Genomic DNA, 12,495 nt, shown 5'->3' on the forward strand with positions numbered 1-12,495 from the left:
ATCTGTACAGGAACATTTGCAAAGACAAAATATCATTGAACAAACAGCAATTGGTACACCACAGTCACAACTCTGACCCAGTTGTCTCTTACAAAGCTTATCAATGCCTCCCTAGTTACTTCACTCAACAACTGGTCACCATGCATACACTGTTGACTAACAGGTTCACTGCCCTGATCACAATCTTTTAAATATTCATGAGGTACCATTCCTACACATTCCAGTGAGCACATAATCTTTCAGAATTGATCTGATATTAGGGAATTCCTAAACCTCTTAAAAGGGTAAATTTTATTCCACTTAAAGCTATATCACATTACTTTCTCTAGTTAACAGGTCCTCTCACAGACAGTGTTCTGAACTGTGATGCACACTTGGTGGTAGCAAATGTAAATTTTTATTTACTGATCAAAATTTGGCAGTAGCATTCTCAAGGATGAATTATAGCACTCCTGTCATTTATCCTTAATTTAGCCTGTGGCAGTTTGTAAGCAATGAATAATTAAAGGAAATCTTACCAAATTCTCATATCTTCATTTATTTGTGGTTAATGAGATGGTCCCATAAAGATTCTATAAATGCCTATTTGTAAAAAAAAATAACTAAAAAATTGATGACATTAAAACATTGAAATTGAATTAGCCTATGCATACTTGTGGGAAGAAGGAGATTTCTAGTTGTGTTTTGAAGGAAAAAAATAAGAGAGGAGATTTATAGGATTAAGAGGACATGCTTAGGGCTGGGGTTGTGGCTCAGTGGTAGAGCACTCGCCTAGCACGTGAGAGGCCCTGGGTTCGATCCTCAGCACCACATAAAAATAAATAAATAAATAAAGTAAAGGTATTGCACTCAACTACAACTAAAGAATATTTTTTTTTAACAAAGGACATGCTTACAAAGAGTATATAAATGGTCAAAGGCAATAAGATAGAAACTCACATGCAGTGAACAGGCCAACTTTGCCAAAGTAGGGAGGCTATCTAAACCAGAGACAATTCTGAAACTGCCCTGAAATTAGAAGCAATATTGTAAAATCAGCTTTAGTCCTACTGCTACTCTCTAAGCTTCTGCAACATGAGAGAGGATGTAAATGAAGAGTATAAAAATAGGAAATGATTTTAAGCAGAAAGGATAAGAGATCAAATTAAGCAAGGGTGTTTGCTGAAATATGATTGCAGCATTAAAAACGGAAACAAGCTAGACATCTATTAATGTGGAGAAGATAAAATAAATCATAGCAGATGCACACATAGATAACAAGTAGTAGTTGAAAGAACTTCATATGAACTATCATTAAAAATACGCAATGGCGTACGCCTATAATCCTAGTGGCTTGGGAGGCTGAGGCAGGAGGATCACAAGTTCAAAACAAACCTCAGCAACTTAGTGAGGCCCTAACCAACTTAGAAAGACCCTGTTGCAAAATATATAAAATAATAATAAAAGACTTGTGACTTAGCTCAGTGATTAAGCACCCCTGGGTTCAATCCCTGGTACAAAAAGAAAATATACAAATATACAATAAGAAGATAAGTGTGCTGCTGAATAGTATTATGATTTCATTTGTACTTTTAGGTTTACAAATATACTTTTATACATGTTTTCATATGCATATGTATGAATATGTAGATCAGTTAATTAACATAGACCAGTCAATGTATCAATCATATCTAGGTGGACAACAATGCACAATGACTGGCAGGAATAGGTCACTACTCTATAGAGAGGAATTGGGAGAGGAGGTTGGACATCTTTCTGAACTGATATGAACTATTTTACTAGCAACATGCTATAAATTCCTTCCATAGTTAAATAATAATACAAGCCAGGCACAGTGGCACAGACCTGTAATCCCAGTGTCTCAAAATAAAATATAAAAAGGATTTGGAGATGTAACTTGGTGATGAAGGGCACCTAGGTTCAGTCTCCAATACTACTCTACTATTAATAATAAAAATAAAAATAATACATATGTTACCACATATAGCTTATAAAATACTTTTATACTTTTCTCACCAACCTGTGACATGTTGCAGGAAGATCCCTGTGTCCTTCCTTTTCTAGGAAATGGAGTTAAGCAGTTTCCTGAAGTTGCATAGTTAGTAAGCAGAAGAACCACATATCCCAACACAAGTACAATGTCCTTTGTACTCCCTGAACAAGCAAAACTTGACAAACTCTCCACTTAAAAAGCTCTGGTGAATATTCTACTGTATATATATATATATATATATATATATATATATATATATAGAGAGAGAGAGAGAGAGAGAGAGAGAGAGAGAGAGAGAAGAGAGAGAGAGAGAGAGAAAGAGAGAGAGAGAACTAATTTAAAAAAAAAAAAGCTCTGGTGAACTGATGAACACTCCAATAGTCCATCACATCTTCTTTCTGGGTTTTCATTGTGCTCATAGTTTCCTCTCACTGTGATTTACTACAAATGGCTCCATGCAATATATCTCCTCTTTTCTTTCTGAATAGACAAAATATTGATTCTTTCAATATACAAATATTCATTAAGCATCTGCTGTATTCTAGACACTGACAACAGTACTGAGTATGTCATGTATGTCAATCATGTATTTAACAAATATTTACTGAAACCTTAGCATACATTCAGTTTTTTTTAATTTTTTTTTAAAGAGAGAGAGAGAGAGAGAGAGAGAGAGAGAGAGAGAGAGAGAATTTTAATATTTATTTCTTAGTTATCGGCGGACACAACATCTTTGTTTTTATGTGGTGCTGAGGATCGAACCCGGGCCGCATGCATGCCAGGCGAGCACGCTACCACTTGAGCCACATCCCCAGCCCCATACATTCACTTTTGCAGATATCTGTTGACTATGGTTTTTTGAGTAAAACTGTCCTTATAAAACTTACAAACATAATGATCGGGACTTTGGATACCTAACCATATAACTATTTCATTACAGCTATGATAAGTGACAGTAATAAATACGAAGTGCAAGAGATTTACAGTAGAAAGACATGACCCCATGTAATAGAACAAGAAAAATGTCTCTTAACAAATGATATGTAAGCTGATGACCATTGATGGAGCATAGAGTAAGGCGGGGGGTGGGGAGGGCAGGGAAGTTAAGAACTGGCATTCCGTCTGTCAGAAGACCAAATGACAAGGCCATTCCATGGAAGGGGCACAAGAAACTAAAAAGATGTCAGGTGTGGTTTGATCACTGATCAACAGAGTAGCTGAGACAAGGGAGGTAACGGAGGCTAGAGGCCCAATCAAGATTTCTGATTTTATTATCTCAGGCGCAAAGGGACAAGAGTTAGTGATTTGAGCAAGGGAAGGACATGATTTTATACACACATTTAGTACTCCTTGAAAAAGGACAGACACAGGCTGGCAATTCACCACTCTTTACTATAGCAACAAACTTTTTGTGAATTAAAGTGACCCCGGGAAATATGTAAAGTAATATTGAAAAAAGAAAATCCAAGCATCCACTACATCCTTTTCAGCTAAGGTTTTCTCTTCTTTAGTCATGCTTGTAATGAACTAAGTTTGATTGAACATAAATTAAATGTCTTTGGGTACCAGCAAAATTCCGCAGCAGGATAAATATAACTAAAACAGTGTGATCTTAAAGAATGTAGATGAGGACTGTGTACATTTCCAATTTGCTCGCAATTAGAAGTGGGTTTACCCCAGGCTATTTCTGTACTGCATGGGTGAACTACTGGGCATGCTGAGCTAATACCTCACAGCATAGTTCTGCGGGTGCCAAAGGCCACAGGCTCCAAGGCTTCCAGTTAAATTGTTTGGGGTAAAATGCCAGAATGTCTGGATCCCAAATTGGAAGCCTCTGCATTCACTTCACATAAGTGAGGAAAAACCCTATTAGTAAAAGACTAAATTGCCATTGCTGGCTAATTTGAAGATTCTCTACTATTGTGCATGTTTTTAAGACTAGTTTCTTTGTTGTTTTTGGTTTGAGTTTTTTTGTTTTTGTTTTTGTTTTGTTTTTTGCAGTTTTTCTGTTTTCATTGGACATAATGAGCCTTCTGCCTTCATGAACAACATTGTCCAAAGTCAAGTATGTATGGCCATAAATGAGACTAGGGTCATCTTACCGATTTCGCTTAGCTGAAATCCATGAACTTAACTGGAATGAGACAGGGCTTCACATAATTATTTCTGAAGGCAAATTTTAAGTTGGTTTTAAGTAAAATCAAAACATTCTCTCTGCATCAACATTTCTGTTTAGGGAGATAGGGGTATTGATAAAGTTATTCTTAAAAAGAAGGATTATTAACCCAGAAAATACCAGGTTGTTAGAGATGAGGAAATGGCAAATTTTGAGAACTGGCAACATATTTACTCCTCCATATAATTTCTAGGAAGTAATTGCAGCAGCCAACCCGTAAAGAGCAATGGAGTTGTTTGCTTGCTTTTTTTCTTTTTTTTTTTTTTTTTGTTTGTCTGTTTTGCAGTACTGGGGGTTGAACCCAGGAGTGCTCTACCACGGAGCTACATCCCCAGTCCTTTTTATTTTTATTTTGAGACAGGGTCTCACTAAGTTGCTGAGGTAAGCCTGAAACTTGCTATCTTCCCGTCTCAGTCTACCAAGTCACTGTAATTACAGGCGTGTCCCACCACACCCAGCTAAGAGAAATGTTTTACAAACACCTGAGTCAAGAAAAATAATGTTCTCCTGTTGTGCTCAAGTGCTATTTCTGTGGAACTAATTTCTCACCAGGCTCCATTCTGGGAACACTAAAGTTCTGCCCCTTTTTTTCCAATAAACTGTAAGAAATGTATGCAAGTCTCACTTATAATCCATTATAATATTTCAAATGTTGGTAGCTTCTCCTTCTTTTCCCTAAGTCAGGAGAGTAGGCAGGGACCTGTGCCAGGTGTGTAGTGGAGAACTTGGTAGAACAATGAATCCCGAGATTGGTAAACTGGATTCTCTTAAAACCAAAGCTGTAAAAGGATCAGTAGCTGCACAGTGAGAAAGAGCAAAATGAAGATCTACAAAGTCATTAAGAACTTTATACCATTTATTACCCCTTCATTCATATAATGATACTATTTTGAAATCTCAAAAAATTGCTACAGTTCTAAAATTAACAAACCTAAAACCTAAACCACAATGAAATACCACTATACACCTATTAGAATAACTAAAATTTAAATGTATTTATACTAAGCTAAACACACACCCATAAAATACCAAGTGCTGCTGAAGATGCAAAGCAACTGGAGTTCTCATATGCATGTGGGAGTGCAAAATGGTGCAGCCACTCTAAAAAGTAGTTTGGAATTCCTCATAAAACACACACTTACCAAATGACCAAGCCATTATACTCCCAGTACTTATGTTCACAAAAAACACAAACATAATGTTTAGACCATTGTTCATAAGTACCAAAAACTAGGAACAACCCAAATATTCTTTAGCAGGTAAATAGAGAAATAGACTAAGATACATGCAAATGTAATACTTTCATGCAATAAAATACTACTAATCAGGGGCTGGGGTTGTAGCCCTGTGGTAGGGCACTTGCCCAGCATGTGTGAGGTACTGAGTTCCATCCTCAGCACCACATAAAAATAAATAAATAAAATAAAGTTATTGTGTCCATCTACAACTAAAAAAAAAATTAATGAAATACTACTAAGCAATAAAAAGGAATGAACTATTGATGAATGCAAACATATGAATGAATCTCAAATGAATCAAGCTAATTCAGTGTTTCTTAACCTCATTGGTGGTGTTTTAGGCAGCTAACACTTTGCAGTGTGAAGCTGTCCTGTACACTGTAGGATGCTTCTCCACTATATACATGTAGCACTCCCCAACTCCTCCCAGTTGTATCAAAAACATCTCCAGACGTTTCCAAATGTTCCCTGTGACAACAAAAGTTATTCTTACTTAGAAACTACTTTACAGCTGGGCACAGTGAGGCATACCTGTATTAGCAGCTTGGGAGGCAAAGGCAGGCAGATCACAAATTCAAGTCCTACCTTAGCAATTTAGTGAGGCAACAGTGAAACCGTGTCTCAAAATAAAAAGTAAAAAAGGCTGGGGATGTAGCTTAATGGTAAAGCATCCCTGGGTTCAATCCCCAGTACCAAAAAAACAAAAAAGAAGAAGAAGAAAAAAAAAGAAAAACCTCAGAAAATGTAAAATAGAAAAGCAATTTTCTTTGCCACACAAATTTTTTACATTTTTACATTAATCTCTTGGGTTAGTGATGTACTCAGTGGTAGAACATGTGTACAATATGTCAAGTCCCTGGGTTCAATCTGCAGCACACACACAGACACAAATTTAACTCTCAAAGTACAACTTCAATAACCTGGAAATAACAAGGATTCCAGGCATTATTTTCCCTCACTAGGGCATAATAAATGCTCCTGCTCATGCACCATTTGCTGAAAAACAAAGTAAAAATGGTGGGCCCTAAAAGATAAAAATTAAAAGTAGAGTTAACTATGAAAAAAACTGGCGTGAGGGGCCCAGCTGGGAAGTGAGACTAATAGTGTAGAAACTGTAACAACATCAAGACTTTCTCACCACTCCCTGGGGAGAGGTAAAATATATGGCTAGAGGACAAAGGACATTCCAAGCCTGACTGCTGAGACCACCCGTCTTTACGTTATAGACTAAACACCATGGCTTGCTTCGCTATATGCTCAAACTCCGAAACAAACAGCAGTTTAATTTGTGATTGGTATATGTAGCTGCTAGATGCCATTGGTTCTTGATATTAGAATATGCCAAATATCCAGATTAAGCATTTTCTAATGCAAAAGAAGCCATTTGAATTGCATAAGAAAATGTCTAACAGATAGTAAGAGGGGTGGAATTAGATATTCCTAATGAATTTCATATGAATAGAAATTCAGCACTAAGCCAGTAAATTGTAGAACCTGGTTTGTTGGTTCATGTTTAAGGGAGGACAAAAGATGCTGGGAGAAGTAAGATCTACAAATAGTTTACTTCCTTGAGTGCTGAGATGCCAATAAGAAAAGCCTAGCTTGGAGTTCTTACAGCCTACTTGTACACCTGGGAATCAGAACAAGAATCAATATGGGCACATCTCAATGGGACGTTCCACAGCTGGGCTATTTGGACTAATTATAGAAATAAAGTGGTCTAGGTACCTTTGGATACTGTGTGTTTGGACCAGCAAAGATCAGTAGTAATGCATAAAATAAGAACAATCTTTACTATCATCAATTGCTTCTGAAGGTTTTGTCAGGGTTTGTTTTGTTTTCATTAGGTTCGGTTTGGTTTAGTTTTAATTCCCTAAGTAGGACAAATAGACTTTTTTAAAAAATTGACATGCAATATTTATACATACTCACGGGGTACCTATGAGAATTTGATACATGTATACAACACGTACTGATCAAATCAGGGTAATTAGCATTTCCATGACCTCAAACATTTGTCATGTGTGCTGAAAACCTTCAAAATCTTTTCTAGTTATTTGAAATGTATCATAGATTGTTGTAGACTATAAAACACCAGATATAATTCCTCCATAGGAATCCAAATCCTAACTGTATTTTAGTATCCCTATCCATCTTCTTTCTGTCCTCTTTCCTCCTTTGAGACTTTTGTGACCAGTTTCCTTCTCTTCTTCTAGACTTTTTAATTTCCACAAATAAATGAGAACATTCTCTGTGTGTTTGGACCAGCAGAGATCAGAATCTGTCTTTCTGCATCTGTCTTTCTGTGCCTGTCTTATTTTACTTAATATGACAACATTTATTTCCATCCACTTTTGCAAAGGACAGGAATTCATCTTTTATGGCTGAATAATATTCCATTATATATGAAACACCTTTTCTTCATCCATTCGTCTGCTGACAGATACTTTGCTTGATTCCCATATTTTAGTTATTACAATAGTACTGCAATAAACGTGGGCATGCAGGTATCTATTTCTTTTATATAATGACTTCATTTCCTTTGGATATATACCTAGTAGTGGGATTGCTAGGTTGTGTGATAGTTCTGTTTTTAGTTTTTAAGGAATCTTCACTCTTTTCCATAATGGCTGTAGTAATTTACATCCCACCAATAGTATATGAGAGTACTCCTTTCGCTACACTTTTTCCAATATTTGTTATTTTTTTGTCTTCTTTGTAATTGTCATTCTAACTGGAGTGTGATGTTGTCTAACTGTGGCTTTGATTTGTATTTCCCCAATGACTACTGATATTGAGCACTTTTTCAAATACTTATTGACTATTTGTATATCTTCTTTGGGGAATTATCTATTCATATTATTTACCCATTTTTAAATTGTATTACTTGGGGTTTTCCTGGTAAATTAATTGAGGTCCTTACATAAGGACCTATGTTTTCCTCCAAGATTGTATAGTTTCAACTCTTACATTTAAGTCTTTGATCCATTTTCAGTTGATTTTTGTACATGGAGTGATAAGGATCTAGTTTCATCTTCCATATGTATATCCAGATTTCCCAGCACCATTTGTGGAAGTGACTATCCTTTCTCCATTGGATGCTCTTGGCACCTTTGTCAAAAATTATTTGAGTGTCTGTACATGGATTCACTTGGGAGTTCTCTAGTTTGTTTCATTGGTGTACATGTTGCTTTTTATACCAATACCAAATAGTATTGTAACATTATTATAAAAAGAAAGATTTTCTCCAGGATAGGAGCTGTTAAAATCACTCCAAAATGGATCTCTTTAGACATTTTTATTAATTTATACTTAATTTCTCAAAACTTAAATAACTAACTCTGAAGTTGGAGCTCTATTGTCAAAGATATGGAAGCCTCAATCTCCTGCTCTGTAAAATGTATATAACAGCACTTACTCTATCCAGGAGGAGTACCAAATGAGATGGTGAACTCAAATGAACCTTAGTAATTATACAATACTAACTATAGTCAAGTAATTATTTATATAGGCACTAAATATATTTTCTTTGTTATTAAAATAGTCTTGAGATAAAGATCCAACTTTTAGTTATGCAATGTACAAATTTACATAATCTTTAAGCTTGCTATATGTGTATCTTTAGAAAAAAAGTAACCCATGTTTTTGAGAATTATAAGAATCAGACACTTTCTTACAATGGTAAAAGCAGAATATCATTTGGAATAGGTTATTAAATGTCATGGCCACAGATAGCAGAGATCCACTGAGCTTCCTAAATACCATTCCAAACCTCAATTTGTAGATAGCAAAAACTATGTTTTATGAGGCATAATGGTAATCCCTAAAAAAACCAAAAGTAATGGTTTCCCATCTAAGATGGTCAAGAAAGCAAACACTTTTACAAAATTATATATAATAAACCAATATCAAATTTACATCTAAAAATTATAACCTTGAGGAAAAATCAACTTTGTAAATTTTAGGAAAATAATAGAATTTATTTTTACAACACAATTTCCCAGGAACTTAATCCTAGTTGAACAATGTTTGCTAAACTATTTGCCCAGTAAACCAACCCCCCACCTGCCAGCAGCTATAGTCACTGTAGCTCTAGTTTTATGTAATGGATGATAAACTCCTAGCAAATACTGAAAATCCCATTCAAAAGCTACTTAGAAGCTCTTCCCAGGATATAGTGCATGCTACAGGAGAAAGAGTACATCAAAGACATCTTCCCAGAAACACTGACAACCACATTTCCTTATAGGAAATTAAAATTCTGCCATCAATATCTGTATTATTGCCAGAAACTCTATAATTTAAGGATATTAAGACAAAAGGAGATTAATATTTGCTTACTTTTGAAAACATATTTTAGCTTATAGGTATTTTTCTCCTAGCATAATGGGGCTAAAAATCAGTCATCCAGAAAATGTACTCATACTTCAGCTACTGAAGTTCCTCTTCTTTTCTGTTTAAATGCTAGTGGCAAGGTTTTCTCCACTGAGAATCCAACCAGTAAAACCAGATTGAGTTTTGGGTATCCCAAAGGTTTTGTCACAGTTTGTTTGAACATTTGGCCACTCTATGAAAGCGCTTAGAGCCTGCTTGACTTCACCCAGATACACCTTTTTAAATATAAACGAGCAAGCACAGAACACAAAAATATTTAAGGGAAAAAAAGGTTGAAATTAGGTAAGTATCCATAAACCAACAGGAATCATAGCTTCAACTTTCTTCTTAAAATCTCTAGTGGAACCATGAGGCTATATTTGACACCAATCATTCTCTGCACAAACGAAAAAACACTTCCCAGAAATTTTTGAAGAAAGCAATTTAAGGAGAGAAGTAACATTAAGTACTATCCATGGAATTATGTAGTTATATTTTAATAATTTAAAGTTATGTTTATTTACCTCATTTTTCATTAAATAATTCTAAAATTTTTTTAAAAAATAAGATACTGGTGGAATTAATTTTACTCTTCCCTGGACAACATAGGGGAAGAAAGTAAATGATATGCCAAGATTTTTCTAACTACTAGAAGGTGTTTTCAGAAGGAAATGCATATTTTCCAAAGGATACATGATTTCACTTGTATCTTGATTTATCTATTTACTTTTCTTCTCCCCTCCTTCTCTTCTTTCTCTTTCCCTCCCTCCTTCCATCTGTCTTCTTTTTCTTTCATTTTCCCTCTTTTCTCTATTTCTTTTTGTTCCAAATTAAAAATATGCACTTGGGATTTTTTTTTTTTTTTAACTAAAACTGGTGGATAAAGTCAGGGCAGGCCCAATGTTCTCTGTGTTCTTTCCACCTTGACAGCTGAATCTCAATGTCATGAACTAGAACTGACTTCCACGGATAATGGAAATTCTAGATCTCTTTACCCTGACCTCCAAATCCCTACCTTTTTAGAAAATGTGTTTTATATAAACATATGTATACTATCATCTGTCCAAGGGTATAGGTCTGTTTTTCATCCTGTTCTCTTCTAATCTCTTCAGGGTTTGAAATCAGTCTTTTCAAAGAAAAATTTTAAATGGAGCCTCATTTTCTGGTTTAGACATTTTAAAAACATTTTGAGCAAAATACATATGAGCAAATATGCTACCTTGGTATACATATTATGGTCAATTTTTTAGAACTATAATAGCATTCTCAGTCTATGTTCCATTCAGCCCTTGGGTTTAGTGCTTTTCTAAGACTCTACCCATTATCTGTCTTGATTTTTTAGGAAGACAGGATTACAGAAACACTTTTAAGATGTCAATTCCTCACTTTCATTTGGAAATAATACAAATGTCACTAGAAGTCATTGAGCCCCATGGTCCTGATTTAGAAGAACATTTTTAATGTTGAATATAATTGTTCTGTTTTTGCTCACTAAAGGTGATTTTTCTGATTGTAACAATATTTAAAAGCATAAGTGGTATCTTTCCCCAAATATCTTACATCCTTTGTTTTCATATATTAGAGCCATGGAAAATATTTGAATTTCCATTTTATAAAAGGAGAAACAGAGTCACAAAAATCTATTTCCTAGATGTGGTACTGATGAAGAAATATTTAAAATCAACTAACTACTAGTATCCAATATTAATCTATGTTTCTCTCCTAAATTTTAAGATCACTTCTGGAGCTAGATTAAAGAAACACATTATATTTTGCACCTGTTTTTGAGAAATTTTAAGTCATTTCTAATAGCCTTCTCTGATATGCTATATGCTAGTCAGTACAAAATTCATTATTTAGTAAGTAAAATGAGTTTGATTTTGTGTTTTAACCAAAAGAAAGAAGATGAGAATTCTGAGCTTTGATGAAAACTGAAAGTTAAAAAAGCAAACAAAGGGTGGCTCCATCCCAAGTTTTCCAAGGAATCTCCATACTGCTTTCCAGATTGGCTGCACCAATTTTCAGCCCACCAGCAATGTCTGAGTGTCTTTTCACCCACATCCTTGCCAACACTTATTATTGTTTATATTCTTGATAGCTGCTATTCTAACTAGAGTGAGATGATCTTAGAGTAGTTTTGATTTGCATTTCTCTAATTGCTAGAGATATTGAACATTTTCTCATATATTTGTTGATTGTATTCCTAGAGATATTGAACATTTTTTCATATATTTGTTGATTGATTGTTTATCATCTTCTGAGAAGTGTCTGTTCAATTCCTTGACCCATTTATTGATTTGGTTATTTGTTTTTTTGGTGTTAAGTTTTTTGAGTGCTTTATATATCCTAGAGATTGTGCTGTATCTGATGTGCTTGTGGTAAAGATTTCCTCCCAAGATGTAGGCTCTCTATTCACCTCACTGATTGTTTCGTTGCTGAGAAGAAGCTTTTTAGTTTGAATCCATCCCATTTATTGATTCTTGGTTTTTAATTCTTGTACCATAAGAGTGTTCTTCAGGAAGTTGGGGCCTAATCTGACATGATGGAGATTTGGGCCCACTTTTTCATTAGGTGCAAGGTCTCTGGTTTAATTCCTAGGTTCTTGATCCACTTGAGTTGAGTATTGTGCATGGTGAGAGATAAAGGTTTAATTTCATTTTGTTACATGTGGATTTCCAGTTTTCCCAGTACTATTTATTGAAAAAGTTATCTTT

The 12,495-nt window shown here is 34.9% G+C and overlaps 1 non-coding gene across 1 annotated transcript; it reads left to right on the forward strand.

Moving 5' to 3' along the window:
- Positions 1-740: 740 nt before the first annotated feature.
- On the forward strand, positions 741-813 carry Trnaa-agc (transfer RNA alanine (anticodon AGC)). Its single transcript has one exon. It is a non-coding gene; the product is annotated as a tRNA-Ala (tRNA).
- The last annotated feature ends 11,682 nt before the right edge of the window (positions 814-12,495 follow it).

This window comes from Callospermophilus lateralis, chromosome 4, assembly GCF_048772815.1.
Source record: "Callospermophilus lateralis isolate mCalLat2 chromosome 4, mCalLat2.hap1, whole genome shotgun sequence".
NCBI classification, from domain to species: domain Eukaryota; kingdom Metazoa; phylum Chordata; class Mammalia; order Rodentia; family Sciuridae; genus Callospermophilus; species Callospermophilus lateralis.